The sequence below is a fragment of the Somniosus microcephalus genome, unplaced genomic scaffold, assembly GCF_052327205.1.
Source record: "Somniosus microcephalus isolate GS21.2 unplaced genomic scaffold, FLI_Smic_1.0 scaffold218, whole genome shotgun sequence".
Taxonomy (NCBI): domain Eukaryota; kingdom Metazoa; phylum Chordata; class Chondrichthyes; order Squaliformes; family Somniosidae; genus Somniosus; species Somniosus microcephalus.
In genome coordinates this window covers 1-18,777 of record NW_028225405.1, presented here as the reverse complement: position 1 = coordinate 18,777, position 18,777 = coordinate 1, and positions in this window count along the sequence as shown.

The following is an 18,777-nucleotide window of genomic DNA, read 5'->3' as shown; positions in this document are numbered from 1 at the left end:
GTGGGGTAACATTAGCTACCCTCCAATCCATGGGTACTGTTCCAGATTCCATCAAAAACCCAGCAGCTTCTCCTCCATCTCCACTCCAGCTCAAACTGCTGCAACAAAAAGACCTACACAGGCGGCCAGGGACCGACTTCTGTCACCTGCAATAAAACTCTTCCCGACAGCCGCTGACTAATGGCGGCCGCAGCACCCACAATTTCCCGCGCCCCAGAAACCGTTCTATCCAACGCGCTGATTTCCCCGCTGAGAGTGCGCATGTTCCCCGGGGCCGCGGGCCGTTCTGGGAGCCTGGCTCCTGTCCTTTGTCCCGAGTCGGACTCGGTGCAACCGGCTGAAGAAACCGTGAAGCAGTGGCTCGGATGGGGTAGGCACTGCACCCTGGGTTTCCTGGTGCCGGGGTCCCGGCCGCTCTGATTCTGATTGAGGTTTTTGATGAGGTAACAGAGAGGGTTGATGAGGGCAATGAGGTTAACGTGGTGTACATGGATTTCCAAAAGGCGTTCGACAGCGTGTAAAGTTAAGGCACATGGGATTGGGGGCAAGGTATTGACTTGGATAGAGAACTGGTTGGCAGACAGAAAGCCAAGAGTTGGAAAAAACGGGTCTTTTTCCGAGTGGCAGGCAGTGACTAGTGGGGTACCGCAGGGATTGGTCCTTGGAACCCAGCTATTCACAATATATATTAATGATCTGGACGAGGGAACTAGATGTAATATCTCCAAGTTTGCAGACGACACAAAGCTGGGTGGGCGTGTGTGCTGTGAGGGGGATGCTGAGAAACTCCAGTATGATTTGGACAGGTTGGGTGATTGGGCAGAAGCATGGCAGATGCAATATAACGTGGATAAATGCGAGGTTATCCACTTTGGTGTCAAAAACAGGAAGGCAGATTATTATCTGAATGGCAATAGATTGGGAGAAGGGGAAGTGCAATGAGACCTGGGTGTCCTTGTGCACCAGTCGCTGAAGGTAAGCATGCAGGTGCAGCAGGCAGTTAAGAAGGCAAATGGTATGTTGGCCTTCGTAGCGCGAGGGTTTGAGTACAGGAACAAGGATGTCTTGCTGCAGTTGTACAGGGTCTTGGTGAGACCACATCTTGAGTATTGTGGGCAGTTTTGGTCGCCTTATCTGAGGAAGGATGTTCTTGCCATGGAAGGAGTGCAGCGAAGATTCACCAGACTGATACCTGGGATGGCAGGAATGACGTATGAGGAGAGATTGGGTCGATTGGGCTTGTACTCGCTGGAGTTTAGAAGAATGAGAGGGGATCTCATTGAAACTTATAAAATTCTAACAGGACTAGACAGACTAGATGCAGGAAGGGTGTTCCCGATGGCCGGGGAGTCCAGAACCAGGGGTCACAGTCTAAAGATAAGGGGTAAACCATTTAGGACTGAGATGTGGAGGAATTTCTTCACCCAGAGAGTGGTGAACCTGTGGAATTCTGTACCACAGAAGGCAGTGGAGGCCAATTCATGAAATATATTCAAGAAGGAGTTGGATATATTTCTTAAGGCTAAAAGGATCAAGGGATATGGGGAGAAGGCAGGGACAGGGTACTGAGTTTGGATGATCAGCCATGATCTCATTGAATGGCAGAGTAGGCTCGAGGGGCCGAATGGCCTACTCCTGCTCCTATTTTTTATGAAAGAGGCGGAGAGGTTCAGAGAGGGAATTCCAGAGCTTAGGGCCGAGGCAACAGAAGACACGGCCACTGATGTTTGAGCGATTATAATCAGGGATGCTCAAGAGGGCAGAATTAGAGGATGTCTCAGGGGGGAGGAGGTTGTTTTCTTTGGAACCGAGGAGGCTGAGGGGAGACCGGATTGGGGAGTATAAAATTCTGCGGGGCCTAGATAGGAAGGACCTATTTCCATTGGCAGAGGGGTCAACAACCAGGGGGCATAGATTTAAAGTAATTGGTCGGAGGTTTAGAGGGTAGTTGAGGAGAAATGTTTTCACCCAGTGGGTAGTGGGGGTCTGGAACTCACTGCCTGACAGGGTGGTAGAGGCAGAAACTCTCATCACATTTTAAAGGGTACTTGGATATGCACTTGAAGTGCCGTAACCTACAAGGCTACAGACCAAGTGCTGGAAAGTGGGATTAGTGTGGATAGCATTTAATCGGCTGGCACGGACAAGATGGGCCGAATGGCCTCCTTCTGTGTCATTATTTTTCTGTGATTCTATCGCGGGTGGTTGTGAGGCTGAAGGGAATAACTAAGATCGGGAGGGGCGAGGCCGTGGAGGGATTTGAAAACAAGGATGAGAATTTTGAAATCGAATCATTGCTTAACCGGGAGCCAATGTGGGTCAGCGAGCACAGGGGTGATGGGTGAACGGGACTTGGCATTGAGTTATGACACGGGTAGTTTTGGATCACCTCAAGTTTACATAGGGTAGAATGTGGGAGGCCAGCCAGGAGTGCGTTGGAATAGTCGAGTCTAGAAGTAACAAAGGCCCGGGTGAGGGTTTCAGCAGCGGATGAGCTGAGGCAAGGGTGGAGACGGACGATGTTAGAGGTGGAAATAGGCGGTCTTTGTTATGCTGCGGATATGTGTTCGGAAGCTCATTTTAGGGTCAAATATGACACCAAGGTTGTGAACAGTGTGGTTCAGCCTCAGAGAGATGTTAGGGAGAGGGATGGAGTCAGTGGCTAGGGAACAGAGTTTGTGGCAGGGACCGAAAACAATTGCTTTAGTCTTCCCAATATTTAATTGGAGAAAATTTCTGCTCACCCAGAACCGGATTAGAGATTGTGGAGGGGTCGAGAGAAGTGGTGGCGAGGTCGACCTGGGTGTCGTCAGCGTACATGTGGAAACTGACGCTGTGTTTTCAGATGTCACCAAGGGGCAGCATTTAGATGAGAAATAGGAGGGGCTTAAGGATAGATCCTTGGGGGACACCAGAGGTAACGATGCGGGAGCGGGAAGAGAAACCATTGCAGGCGATTCTGTGGCTACGATTAGATAGATAAGAATGGAACCAGGCGAGTGCAGTCCCACCCAGCTGGACGACGGTGGAGAGGTGTTGGGAGAAGGATGGAGTGGTCAACCGTGTCAAAGGCTGCAGACAAGTCAAGAAGGATGAGGAGAGATAGTTTACCTTTGTCACAGTCACAAAGGATGTCATTTGATTAGACTTTGATGAGACTTCAGGGCCAAGTCAGTGAGGTGGATTGGGCTGTTTCTGGCCCGCTGGTTATTGTGGGCATGGCTGGACACCAGTGGGACCGGCTCCACCCTGTTTGTTCTTTGAGGCAAAATAAGGCAAAAAAAATCCTGCTCCCGCCCCCTTACCCTTTCTACACTCCTTTTACAGGGTTTTAGAAGTGGAGCATTTACAGGCAGTAAGCTCAAACCAAACATCACCTCAAATTCTGACAGAGTTACGTGATTCCTGAAAGAGCTTCAAAATCTACAAATACCTGAAGCAACACCAGTGGCCACACACTGGGGGAAACCCGGGCCCTGTGTGTGGGAAGGGATTCACTCAGACATCCACTCCGATGATACACCAGCAAGTTCACATGCGGGATGGACCTTTAACCTGCTCCGTGTGTGGGCAGGGATTAATTGCACCCTCCATGCTGCTGAGACACCAGCTTGTCCACACCAATGAGAGACCGTTGACCTGCTCCGTGTTTTTGAAGTGATTCTCTCATTCTGCCACCCTCCTGAGACACCAGCTTGTTCATAGTGATGAGAGACCGATTAAATGTTCTGACTGTGGGAAGATATTTAAAAGGTCCCAGGATCTGAAGAGACACCAGCTGGAGAGAGCAGGAGAGATTATGTTCACCTGCTCCGTGTGTGGGAAGGGATTCACTCGGTCCTCGAATCTGCTGGCACACCAGCGAGTTCACACAGAGGAGAGGCAGGTGAAACATTCCGACTGTGGGAAAAGCTTTCAAATGTCCCAGGAGCTGAAGGGACACCAGCTGGAGAGAGCAGGAAAGAGGCCATTCACCTGCTCTGTGTGTGGGAAGGGATTCACTCGGCCATCCCACCAACTGACACACCAGCGAGTTCACACTGGGGAGAGACCGTTCAACTGCTGTGTGTGTGGGAAGAAATTCACTCAGTCATCCCACCTACTGACACACCAGCGAGTTCACACTGAGGAGAGACCGTTCACCTGCTCCGTGTGTGGGAAGGGATTCACTCAGTTATCCCACCTGTTGAGACACCAGGGATATCACACTGATGAGAGACCATTTAACTGTTCTGCCTGTGGGAAGAATTTTAAAACCTCTGGGGAACTGAAGGTACACCAGCAAGTTCACACCGATCAAAGACCATTTACATGTTCTGTCTGTGGGATGAGCTTTAAAAGCTCCAGGAATCTGAAAGGACACCAGCGAGTTCACACTGGGGGGAGGCCATTCACTTGCTCTGTGTGTGGGAAAGGATTCACTCGGTCATCCCACCTGTTGACACACCAGCGAGTTCACACTGATGAGAGACCACTTAAATGTTCTGACTGTGGGAAGAGCTTTAAAACCTCTGGGGATCTGAAGCAACACCAGCGAGTTCACACTGATGAGAGACCGTTTACATGTTCTGTCTGTGGGATGAGCTTTAAAAGCGCTGGGATTTTGAATGGACACCAGCGAGTTCACACTGGGGAGAGGGAGTTCACCTGCTCCGTGTGTGGGAAGGGATTCGCTCAGTCATCCCACCTGCTGACACACCAGCAAGTTCACACTGATGAGAAACCATTTAAAAGTTCTGACTGGTAAGATATTTATATGTTCAAAGGGCCTGAAGAGACACCAGCTGGAGAGTGAAGGAAAGAGACTGTTCACCTGCTCAGTGTGTGGCAAAGGATTCACTCGGTCATCGCACCTACTGAGACACCAGCGAGTTCACATTGTTCTGTAGCGCAGAGCCCCGCAGACAGCTGGGGTGACATGAACATGGAATGGATGAATGTTTTATAAATCTTGTACTGCTGTTTAATCTTTAAGACTGTTGTGCTGATGATTCCCTTCGATTGACTGTTCATGGTGTTACATAGAATGTACAGCATAGAAACAGGCCATTCGGCCCAACTGGTCCATGCCAGTGTTTATGCCCCACACCCACCCTACTTCAGTTAACCCGATCAACATCTCCTCCCATTCCTTTCTCCCTTGTGTGGCTTCCCCATAAATCCATCTGTGCTGTTCACCTCAACTACTCCCTGTGGGAGTGAGTTCCCCATTCTCACCATTCTCTGGGTAAAAAAGTTTCTCCTGAATTCCCTCCTGGATTTATTAGTGACTTTTATATTTATAGCCACATAAATATGATGAGATTCTGTTAAGCTGACCAGTATGTTGTTGTACTTTGTCTTTTTCTGATGAATGAAACATTACTGAGCCCCTGTACCCGTGTTATGGGATGAAGTGCCAGACAAGTGAAGGCACAACGTCTGGGTGTGAATCTAATAATAACCTCACGGACCGTATAGGTGTGATAACCAGACGGGCTTGTGGTTATAGTCTGGTCACAGATGGACTAAATTCCCTGAATTATCAGGAGTTCAGGAGGCGGTCAACAGACGGGTCCAAACAATCCCATTTCCTGAGCGGTAACCAAGCTTGTGTATAAGAACAGGCCACTTAAGCCGTTATCGGTTGGAACAGACTCGAGAAGATCGCGCGCGAATCCACTGTACTTCTATTCTCCAGATTGAGGGAATTATCACCCGATCTGTGTTATGCAGCGATCTTAATAAAGTCTGGAGAGACAATTTGTGTTCTTGTGAGCTTGATTATCTGGTATCTGAAACCCTAGGACTCCGGATCATTAGAGTCAACCTCAGTGTGTGGAAAGGGATTCCCTGGTGTATCCCACCCGCTGACACACCAGAGTGTCCACATTGTGACTGCGGTGGGTCGATTACACTGTTTCCGATGCCTTTAATCACATCCAGGACTGAACCATGTTAATTCAGGCAACTGGGGATTGTTAATATTAAGAGCCCCCAATAACTGGGCTGGATTTAACGATTCTTCCGTGTTCTCTCAGTACCCGTGTGCAGAGAGAAGCTGATGTTATAGAATCATAGAGCACAGTGGGAAGCCTTTCGGCCCATCGTGCTGGTGCTGGCTCTCTGAAAGAGCGATGCAATTAGTCCCACTGCCCTGCTCTTTCCCCACAGCCCTGCAAATTTCTGCTTTTAGTATATATCCAATTCCCTTTTGAAAGTTACGATTGAATCTGCTTCCACCTCCCATTCAGGCAGTGCATTCCAGATCATCACAATTCGCTGTGTAAAAATAGTCTCCTCATTTCCTCTCTAGATTCTTTTGCCAATGATCTGAAATCTGTGTCCTCTCGTTACCGACCCTCCTGCCAGTGACAACAGTTTCTCCTTGTTTGCTCGATCAAAACCCCTCATAATTTTGAGCACCTCGATCACAGCTCCACTTAACCGTCTCTGCTCCAAGTTATATTGCCGTTGTTTTGTGAATTTTTGCTGTGATCGAGGTGCTGGATGTCCGTGCCTGGGGAATGGGACATTCTATCCTCGTGAGCACCGAGTGTCAGCATCCAGCAATCTCTGGTCAGGAACTGTCTTTTTAAACTGCCTCACCTGAGCTTTTTGATTTCCTGATTTCATTATTAAACATTTCAGAGTTTTTGCAGAGCGACCAAGGCTGAACAGGTAAATGTGAGGTATTACATTTTGGTAGGAAGAATGGGGAGGTCACTTATCACTTGGAGGGTGTGAGTCTAGGTGGGGTAGAGGAGCAAAGGGATCTCGGAGTACAAATACACAAATCACTAAAAGTTGCGACACAGGTTAGCAAGGCCATAAAAAAAGCAAACCAAGCACTAGGGTTTATTTCTCGAGGGATAGAATTGAAAAGTAGTGAAGTTATGCTAAACCTGTATCGAACCTTGGTTAGACCACACTTAGAGTACTGCGTACAGTTCTGGTCGCCATATTATAAAAAGGATATAGAGGCACTGGAGAGGGTGCAGGGAAGATTTACAAGGATGATACCAGAAATGCGAGGGTATACATATCAGGAAAGGATGAACAGGCTGGGTCACTTTTCTCTTGAAAACAGAAGGCTGAGGGGTGACCTAATAGAGGTCTTTAAAATTATGAAAAATGTTGATAGAGTGGATACAGAGAGAATGTTTCCACTTGTGGGGAAGAGCATAACTAGAGGCCTCAATATAAGATAGTCACCAAGAAATCCAATAGGGAATTCAGAAGAAACTTCTTTACCCAGAGAGTGGTGAGAATGTGGAACTCGCTGCCACAGGGAGTGGTTGAAGCGAATAGTATCGATGCATTTAAGGGGAGGCGAGACAAGCATATGAGGGAGAAGGGAATCGAGGGTTATGCTGATAGATTTAGATGAGGAAAGACGGGAGGAGGCTCGAGTGGAGCATAAACACCGGCATGGACTGGTTGGGCCGAATGGCCTGTTTCTGTGCCGTATATCTGATGTAATCCTATGTCAAGTATCCCAGCTGGCTTAGCTCCAGGCACTTTAGCTCAGTGGGCAGCACTCTCACCTCTGAGTCAGAAGGTCGTGGGTTCAAGTCCCAGTCCAGAGACTTGAGCATAAAAATCTAGGCTGACACTCCAGTACTGAGAGAGTGCTGCACTGTCAGAGGTGCCGTCTTTCGGATGAGATGTTAAACCGAGGCCCCGTCTGCTCTTTCAGGTGGATGTAAAAGATCCCATGGCACTACATTGAAGAAGAGCAGGGGAGTTCTCCCCGGTGTCCTGGGGCCAATATTTATCCCTCAATCAACATCACTGAAATAGATTATCTGGTCGTTGTCACATTGCTGTTTGTGGGAGCTTGCTGTGCACCAATTGGCTGCCGCGTTCCCTATATTACAACAGTGACTACACTTCAGAAGTTCTTCGTTGGCTGTAAAGCGCTCTGGGACGTCCTGAGATTGTGAAAGGCGCTATATAAATGCAAGTCTTTCTTTCTCAGCAAGAGGGTGAGGGTGAGTGTCAGTGGTTGGAGGGAGGAGCTCAGTGTTGTCACTGGGTGGACACAGACAGATTGAAGCTAAAAGACAGAGAATGCTGAAGTTTGGAATGAGAACACCCAAAGTCAGGAGATGAGCCCTTTGCCTAGATAAGGGAGGTGGTTGCTAAGAGACCCACAGACCTAATAACACTGCAAACTGCTCAGGCAGCAGACTTGTTGCAACATGTGAGGTCACGAGTGAGTTGGTGCCCAGACAACAGAGCCTTGGGCATTCCTGAGAGAGACAAACTGGTTCTGTAACCGGGAGAACAGGTTGAGGGAGTCACCCTACGTGGGACGGCTCGTCTGAGGTGTTAACACAGAGGCAGCTTGGGAATGGGATGATCAATGAATCATAGAATCATAGAAATTTACAGCACAGAAGGAGGCCATTCGGCCCATCTTGTCCGTGCCGGCCGACAAAGAGCTATCCTCCCTAATCCCACTTTCCAGCACTTGGTCCGCAGCCTTGTAGGTTACGGCACTTCAAGTACATATCTGTTAGGGTGAAAATTATATAGCTTAAAGCAGCAACATAAAGAATTAAAGAATGTTTTGTAAGAAGTGAACTTGTAAATAAGAAACAAGACAAAATAAACTCAGCTTAAGAGGGGGCGGCTCAGCTTGGGACACAAACTGTAATTCCCCCTTAGGCTTTACAACATTAGCTGCCCTCATTTTGTGTTAGATTCACAAAGCTTCCATCTTTGTCCCATGAGGATTCCCCATAGTATGTCTAAGTGCTGTTGTGGTGGGCAAGGGGCAGGAATTAACTGTTTGTGTCTGTTCCCATTAAAACCATTGTGCTTGACATTCATTGAATTGAGGAATAGTCGACATTTTTAAGTAGTTTCTTGCCAGATTGCGGGTCGGCAAGATAATTGATAGAAGGCCTCCAATCAAATTACATCAGTGCCCTTCAGCCAGTCAGATTAATGTGTTCAAATGAGGCAAAATAAAATGAACAGTTATTGAATGTGGGAAACACTAAATATTTCACATTTATTCAGTGGTGCAGCCTTCTGTAAACTATTTGCTGGAAGCCCTTTGGATGTATTAATGTAATTCTACTATTCTATGATGCAAAGTCGATGAATCAGAATTGTGAGTATTGATGAGTTACAGTAATTGGTAGCTGCAAAACTGCCCATTTTGTAATTAACCATTAAAAAGTGCCCAAAGTTCTGGAAGGTTCCATATCATTTTATGTTGCCAAACTAGTATCCTGTGAGGACCGGGGAGTTGTTGCTGGGGGAGCGAGATTGGTTGAAGACACCTGTGTGTAATATTTTGCGAGAATGTATAAAAGAAGTTTCAATACCTTGTTGCTAAGGGAACGTGATTGGGTGAGGACAAGAGAATTGTTGCTGGGGGAGAATGTTGTCAATTTCTGTCCTGGACTCTCAGTGATGGCTTTTGGAAACTCCTTTCACCGGCTGTGAGAAGGGCAGGATTGACAGACGGGGAAACTCAAACCAAACTTCACATCGAGATCTCAGAGAGTCACTCCATTCGTCAGGACCTGAAATTCATCGGCCTTTTGAGTGTGGAAGGAGAAATGTTTGGGAGGTAAGTAGCATGGAGTCCAGTTCTACGGAGTACGGCTTCTACAGAGTACTTAACTCGGGAATTGGGTGAGTGAGCGAATTCGATGAGGTGGGGGTAAGAGGTGCTGCTTGACATGTGAAAAAATATAAACAACTAGGGTTTAATTAGGACTGTGGGCTAAGTTACAGTAAAGACCTAAAGCATATAGCTAAATATAATAAATTAAACAAGGTTATTACCGAGATTAAAAACTATTAATAGACAATTGGGTATTTCAAAACTTGGAAACCTAATTAGTTAAATAAAATACAATAGAGATGGCCGGGCAGGTGATGTGTTGCAGCTGTAGCATGTGGGAGCTGGTGGACCCCAGTGTGATCCACAACAACCACATAGAGTCATAGAGGCACAGAAGGAGGCCATTCGGCCCATCGAGTCCGTGCCGGCTCTCTGTAGAGCAATCCAGTCAGTCCCATTCCCCCGCTCTATCCCCGTAGCCCTGCAAGTTTATTTCCCCCAAGTGCCTATCCAGTCTCCCCTTGAAAACATTGAGTGTCTCCGCTTCCACCACTTCCGTCGGCAGCGAGTTCCAGGTCCTCACCACTCACTGCGTAAAAAAGTTTTCCCTCACATCCCCCCTGTATCTCTTGTCCAAAACCTTAAATCTGTGTCCCCTAGTCCTTGTACCATCAACTAGTGGGCACAGCCTTTCCCCGCCTAGCCTATCCAAACCCGTCATAATCTTGTACACCTCTGTCAAATCACCCCTCAACCTCCTTTGCCCTAATGAAAACAAATCCAGCTTCTCCAACCTGTCCTTGTAGCTAAGATCCCCCATCCCCGGAACCATTCTGGTAAATCTCCTCTGCACCCTCTCAAGGGCCTTCACATCCTTCCTAAAGTGTGGCGACCAGAAGTGTCTGTAACTCGAGGAACTTCGGCTCAGAGTTAGAGTCATAGAGTTATACAGCACAGAAAGAGGCCCTTCGGCCCATCGTGGCCACGCCGGCCATCAAGCCCTGTCTATTCTAATCCCATTTTCCAGCACTTGGTCCGTAGCCTTGTATGCTATGGCGCTTCAAGTGCTCATCTAAATGCTTCTTGAATGTTGTGAGGGTTCCTGCCTCTACCACCCTTTCAGGCAGTGAGTTCCAGATTCCAACCACCCTCTGGGTGAAAAAGTTTTTCCTCAAATCCCCTCTAAACCTCCTGCCCCTTACCTCGAAACTATGCCCCCTGGTTATTGACCTCTCTACTAAGGGGAAAAGTTCCTTTCTATCTACCCTATCTATGCCCCTCATAATTTTGTACACCTCAATCAGGTCCCCCCTCAGCCTTCTCTGCTCTAAGGAAAACAACCCCAGCCTGTCCAGTCTCTCCTCATAGCTGAAGCGCTCCAGCCCAGGAAACATCCTGGTGAATCTCCTCTGCACCCTCTCCAATGCAATCACATCCTTCCTATATTGTGGCGACCAGAACTGCACACAGTATTCCAGCTGTGGCCTAACTAGCATTCTGTACACCTTCATCATAACTTCCCTACTCTTATATTCTATGCCTCGGCTAAGGAAGGCAAGTATCCCATATGCCTTTTTAACCACCTTATCTACCTGTCCTGCTGCCTTCAGGGATCTATGTACATGCACACCAAGGTCCCTCTGATCCTCTGTCCTTCCTAGGGTCCTACCATTCATCGTGTATTCCCTTGTTAGTCCTCCCAAAATGCATCATCTCACACTTTTTAGGGTTAAATTCCATTTGCCACTGTTCTGCCCATCTGACCAATCTGTCTATATCGGCCTGTGGCCTGAGGCTTCCCTCCTCGCTATTTACCAATCCACCAATTTTTGTGTCATCTGCGAACTTACTGATCATACCTCCTACATTCATATCTAAACCATTAATGTACACTACAAACAGCAAAGGACCCAGCACCGATCCCTGCGGTACACCACTGGACACAGGCTTCCAGTCACAAAAACAACCTTCGACCATCACCCTCTGCTTCCTGCCACTAAGCCAATTTTGGATCCAATGTGCCAAATTGCCCTGGATCCCATGGGCTCTTACCTTCTTGACCAATCTCCCATGTGGGACTTTGTCAATAGCCTTACTGAAGTCCATGTAGACTACATCAACTGCACGACCCTCATCCACACACCTAATCACCCCCTCGAAAAATTCAATCAAATTGGTTAGACATGATCTCTCCCTGACAAAGCCATGCTGACTATCCTTGATTAACCCTTGCCTCTCCAAGTGGAGACTAATTCTGTCTCTCAGAATTTTTTCCAATAATTTCCCTACCACTGATGTTAGGCTCACTGGCTTGTAATTTCCTGGTTTATCCCTACTACCCTTGTTGAATAATGATACTACGTTAGCTGTCCTCCAGTCCTCCGGCACCTCCACTGTGGCCAGAGAGGTTCTGAAAATTTGTGTCAGAGCCCCTGCAATCTCCTCCCTTGCCTCACACAGCAGCCTGGGATACATCTTGTCTGGGCCTGGGGATTTATCCACTTTAAGCCCACTAAAACCACTAGTACCTCCTCTCTCGCAATACTAATTTGTTTAAGTATATCACAATCCCCCTGCCTGATTTCTATGCCTACATCGTCCTTCTCCATAGTGAACACAGATGCAAAATATTCATTTAAAACCTCACCCACATCTTCTGGCTCTACACACAGATTGCCACTTTGGTCCCTAATGAGCCCTACTCTTTCCCTGGTTATCCTCTTGCCCTTAATATACTTAAACTTTATTTTGCTCGCCAGTGTTATTTCATGCCCCCTCTTCGCTCTCCGAATTTCTTTTTTAAGTACCCCCCTGCACTTTCTATGCTCCTCTAGGGCTTCCACTGTTTTTAGTCCTTTGTATCTGCCAAAAGCCTCCCTTTTTTTCCTAATCCATTCTTGTATGTCCCTTGACATCCAGGGTTCCCTGGGCTTGTTGGTCCCACCCTTGACCTTTACGGGAACATGTTGCCATTGTACTCTCTCTATTTTCTTTCTGAAAGACTCCCATTGCCCCGATGTGGATTTTCCTACAAGTAGCTGATCCCAGTCCACTTTGGCCAGATCCTGCCTTATCATATTAAAATCGGCCTTCCCCCAATTTAGAACCTTTATTTCTGGTCCATCTTTGTCCTTTTCCATGACTACCTTAAATCTCACCGAATTATGGTCACTGTCACCAAAATGCTCTCCTACTAATACTTCTACCACACGCCCAGCTACATTCCCTAGAATTAGGTCCAGTACCACCCCCTCTCTTGTAGGACTTTCTACATGCTGGCTCAAAAAGCTCTCCTGGATGCACTTTAAGAATTCCGCACCCTCTAAGCCTTTCACACAGATGAATGCTGGAGGAGGGGCGTGTCTGGAGTAAAAAGGCAGAGGTTGTGAATATTTATTTTATATTTAATCATATTTTCTAAAGTATTGTCTTATTTTAAATTAAATTGAAAAGGGTTTATTTTTTGCTTTGAGGTGCCTGCTGTACATGGTCCATGTCTCTGAGGCATACAGGAGGGCGGGTATCACTACTGCTCTGTAGACCATGAGCTTAGTGCCAGGTTTGAGGTCCTGGTCTTCAAACACTCTCTTCCTCAGGCGACCGAAGGCTGCACTGGCACACTGAAGGCGGTGTTGGACTTTGTTGTCGATGTCTGCCCTTGTTGACAGTAGGCTCCCGAGGTATGGAAAGTGGTCCACGTTGTCCAAGGCCTTGTCGTGGATTTTGATAATCGGGGGGCAGCACTGCGCAGCGGGGGCAGGTTGGTAGAGGACCTTTGTCTTACGAGTGCACTCCGCCAAATTGGAGAAGCTCCGCTCGGGGCCCGGATCCGCGGACTCTCAGGTTTGGATTCCCCTTTATTCTCTCCCCTCCTCTGATCTCAATCGGATCTGGGGGAAAACTCACTTTCCCTCACTGATTGTGGCTCTTCACCAACACCGACTTTACAAAGAAAGCCCCGTGCGGCAGCCTGGAGCTCAGGGGCCCAGCGCGCAGGCACGGGGGGAGGATGATTGACAGGGGCCCAGGGTGTGTGCTGAGCATGCGCGGTGCAGGCCGGGCGCCTGTGGAGCAGGAGAGGGCGGGGCCATGGGGCGCATGCGTGGGGTCAGCCACAACTCAGCGCGGCAGCCGGAGCGCTTTCTGGAGCGCGGGGGTTTGTGGGTATTGTAGCCGCCATTACTGCTGATCCTTTCAACCAACCTGTGCAGCAGCTGGGGCCTGAAAATCAGCTTCACTGCCCCTGGGCTGGGAAAAGGGGGACATGAGTACAGGTATCGTACCATAGTGGTTATGTTACTGGACTAGTTCTCCAGAGGCCTGGACTAGTGATCTGGAGAATTGAGTTCAAGTGAAAACTATATCTAACTCCTTCTTGAATATATTTAACAATTCATTAAATATATTCAAGAAGGACTTAGATATATTTCTTAAGGCTAAAGGGATCAAGGGATATGGGGAGAAGGCAGGGACAGGGTACTGAATTTGGATGATCAGCCATGATCTCATTGAATGGCGGAGCAGGCTCGAGGGGCCGAATGGCCTACTCCAGCTCCTATATTCTAAGTTTCCATGTAATCCCAGCACGGCAGCTGCAGAACTTAAATTCAGTTAATTAAATAAATCTGGAATTAAAAGGCTCGTAATGGTGACCATGAAACCGTCGTTAAAAACCCATCTGGTTCACTAATCTGACTGGCTTAGATGTGACTTCAGACTCACAGCGATGTGGTTGTCTCTTCACTGCCCTCTGAAGTGGCCTAGCAAGCCCCTCAGTTGTACCAAACCACTGCAAAGAAGTGTAACCGCACTGTGGGAGCACCTTCACCACACGGACTGCAGTGGTTCAAGGCGGTGGCTCGTCACCACCTTCTCAAGGGCAACTAGAGATGGGCAATAAATGCTGGTGTTGCCAGCGACGCCCACATCCCGTGAAGGCTAAAGGGATCAATTGAATGGCGGAGCAGGCTCGAGGGGCAGAATGGCCGACTCCTGCTCCTATCTTCTATGTTTCTATGAATGATTATATTAAAAAAATGGAGACCACATTCTCCCTCTTACCCCTTTCTACACTCCTTTCACAGGGTTTTAGAAGTGGAGCCTTTACAGACAGGAGGCTGAGACCTAACATCACGTCAAGATCTGACAGAGTTACAGGATTCCTCAGGACCTGATGCAATCGGTCCTCCAATCTGCTGGCACACCAGTGAACCAGAGTTCACACTGATGAGAGACCTTTTAAATGTTCTGAGTGTGGGAAGAGCTTCAAGATCTACAAGCACCTGAAGCGACACCAGTGGCTACAGATTGGGGAGAGCCCGTTCACCGGCCCCGTGTTCCAGAAGGGATTCACTCAGCCATCCGCTCCGATGATACACCAGCAAGATCACACGAGGGAGAGACCTTTAACCCGCTCCGTGTGTGGGCAGGGATTAATTGCACCCTCCGTGCTGCTGAGACAGCAGCTTGTCCACACCAATGAGAGACCTTTAACCCGCTCCGTGTGTGGGATGGGATTAATTGCACCCTCCGTGCTGCTGAGACACCAGCTTGTCGACACCGATGTGAGACCGTTGACCTGCTCTGTGTTTTTGAAGCGATTCTCTCATTCTGCCACCCTCCTGAGACACCAGCTTGTTTACAGTGATGAGAGACCAATTAAATGTTCTGACTGTGGGAAGAGATTTAAAAGGTCCCAGGATCTGAAGAGACACCAGCTGGAGAGAGCAGGAGAGATTCTGTTCACCTGCTTCGTGTGTGCGAAGAGATTTACTCGGTCCTCGAATCTGCTGGCACACCAGCGAGTTCACACTGGGGAGAGACCGGTGAAGCACTCTGACTGTGGGAAAAGCTTTAAAAGGTCCCAGGAGCTGAAGGGACACCAGCTGGAGAGAGCAGGAAAGAGGCCGTTCACCTGCTCCGTGTGTGGGAAGGGATTCACTCAGTCATCCAACCTACTGACACACCAGCGAGTTCACACCGGGGAGAGACCATTTACATGTTCTGCCTGTGGGAAGAGCTTTAAAAGCTCCACGGAACTGACGTTACACCAGCGAGTTCACACTGATGAGAGACCATTTACATGTCCTGCCTGTGGGAAGAGTTTTAAAAGCTCTGGGGATCTGAACGGACACCAGCGAGTTCACACTGATGAGAGACCATTTACATGTTCTGCCTGTGGGAAGAGCTTTAAAACCTCTCGGGATCTGAAGCAACACCAGCTTGTTCACAGTGATGCGAGACCATTTAAATGTTCTGCCTGTGGGAAGAGCTTTAAAACCTCTGGGGATCTGAAGCAACACCAGCAAGTTCACTCCGATCAGAGACCATTTACATGTTCTGTCTGTGGGATGAGCTTTACAAGCTCCAGGAATCTGAACGGACACCAGCGAGTTCACACTGGGAAGAGGCCATTCACCTGCTCCGTGTGTGGGAAGGGATTCACTCTGTCATCGCACCTGTTGACACACCAGCGGGTTCACACTGATGAGAGCCCGTTCACCTGCTCCGTGTGTGGGAAGGGATTCACTCTGTCAGCCAACCTGTTGAGACACCAGCAAGTTCACACTGATGAGAGACCATTTAACTGTTCTGACTGTGGGAAGAGCTTTAAAAGCTCCGGGAATCTGAAGCAACACCAGCTTGTTCACAGTGATGCGAGACCATTTAAATGTTCTGTCTGTGGGAAGAGCTTTAAAACCTCTGGGGATCTGAAGCAACACCAGCAAGTTCACTCCGATCAGAGACCATTGACATGTTCTGTCTGTGGGATGAGCTTTACAAGCTCCAGGAATCTGAACGGACACCAGCGAGTTCACACTGGGAAGAGGCCATTCACCTGCTCCGTGTGTGGGAAGGGATTCACTCTGTCAGCCAACCTGTTGAGACACCAGCAAGTTCACACTGATGAGAGACCATTTAACTGTTCTGACTGTGGGAAGAGCTTTAAAACCTCTGGGGATCTGAAGCAACACCAGCAAGTTCACTCCGATCAGAGACCATTTACATGTTCTGTCTGTGGGATGAGCTTTAAAAGCTCCGGGAATCTGAAGGGACACCAGCGAGTTCACACTGATCTGTAGTGCAGGGCCCTGTAGTAAGCTGGGGCGACATGAACATGGAATGGATGAATGTTTTATAAATCTTGTACTGCTGTTTAATATTTAAGACTGTTGTGCTGATGATTCCCTTCGATTGACTGTTCATGTTGTTCCATGGAATGTACAGCACAGAAACAGGCCATTCGACCCAACTGGTCCATGCCAGTGTTTATGCCCCACACCCACCCTACTTCAATTAACCCGATCAACACATCCTCCCATTCCTTTCTCCCTTGTGTGGCTTCCCGTTAAATGCATCTGTGCTGTTCACCGCAACTACTCCTTGTGGTAACAAGTTCCCCATTCTACCATTCTCTGTGTAAAGATTTTTCTCCTGAATTCACTACTGGATTTCTTAGTGCCTTTTATATTTATAGCCACATAAATATGATGAGATTCTGTTAAGCTGACCAGTATGTTGTACTTTGTCTTTTTCTGATGAATGAAACATTACTGAGCCCCTGTACCCGTGTTATGGGATGAAGTGCCAGACAAGTGAAGGCACAACGTCTGGGTGTGAATCGAATAATAACCTCATGGACCGTATAGGTGTGATAACTGGACGGGCTTGTGGTTATAGTCTGGTCACAGATGGACTAAATTCCCTGAATTAGCAGGAGTTCAGGAGGCGGTCAACAGACGGGTCCAAACAATCCCATTTCCTGAGCAGTAACCAAGCTTGTGTATAAGAACAGGCCACTTAAGCCGTTGTCAGTTGGAACAGACTCGAGAAGATCGCGCGTGAATCCACTGTACTTCTATTCTCCAGATTGAGGGAATTATCACCCGATCTGCGTTATGCAGCGCTCTTAATAAAGTCTGGAGACACAATTTGTGTTCTTGTGAGCTTGATTATCTGGTATCCGAAACCCTGGGACTCCCGATCATTAGAGACAACCTCAGTGTGTGGAAAGGGATTCCCTGGTGTATCCCACCCGCTGACACACCAGAGTGTCCACAGTGTGACTGCGGTGGGTCGATTCCACTGTTTCCGATGCCTTTAATCACAGGCATGTGCGGCCCAGTTAAAGGGACATCGACCGTCACATCCTCTTCCCTCGGAGTATTGGTGTCAGTTAAAGAGTCTGTGATCTTTTTGTCTTCTCCTTTGTAACTAAAGGGACAATGTGTCTCCTTACCTCAGCGTAACACCTCAATATTTAAAGGGACATTGTCTCTCTGTATTCATAGAATCACAGAATAGCACAGGAGGCCGCCATTCGGCCCATCGAGTCTGTGCCGGCTCTTTCGAAGAGCAATCCAGTTAGTCCCACTCCTCCGCTCTTTCCCCATATCCCTGCAATTTATTTCAGTTCAAGTATTTATCCCGTCCCCTTTTGAAGGCTCCTGTTGAATCTGCTTCCACCGCCCTATCAGGCAGCGCGTTCCCCATCACAACAACTCGCTGTGGAAAAAAAGTTTCCTCAGGTCACCTCTGGTTCTTTTGCCAATCACCTTAAATCTGTGTCCTCTGGTTACCGACCCTTCCTCCACTGGAAACAGTTTCTCCTTATTTACTCTATCCAAATTATTCATGATTTTTAACACCGCTATCAAATCTCCCCTTAACCTTCTCTGCTCCAAGGAGAACAACCCCAGCTTCTCCAGTCTCTCCACATAACTGAAGTCCCTCATCCCCGGTACCATTCTAGTAAATCGCCCCATAACCTTCTCTGCTCCAAGGAGAACAACCCCAGCTTCTCCCGTCTCTCCACATAACTGAAGTCCCTCATCCCCGGTACCATTCTAGTAAATCTCCCCTTAACCTTCTCTGCTCCAAGGAGAACAACCCCAGCTTCTCCAGTCTCTCCACATAACTGAAGTCCCTCATCCCCGGTACCATTCTAGTAAATCTCCCCTTAACCTTCTCTGCTCCAAGGAGAACAACCCCAGCTTCTCCAGTCTCTCCACATAACTGAAGTCCCTCATCCCTGGTACCATTCCAGTAAATCTCCCCTTAACCTTCTCTGCTCCAAGGAGAACAACCCCAGCTTCTCCAGTCTCTCCACATAACTGAAGTCCCTCATCCCTGGTACCATTCTAGTAAATCTCCCCTTAACCTTCTCTGCTCCAAGGAGAACAATCCCAGCTTCTCCTGTCTCTCCACATAAC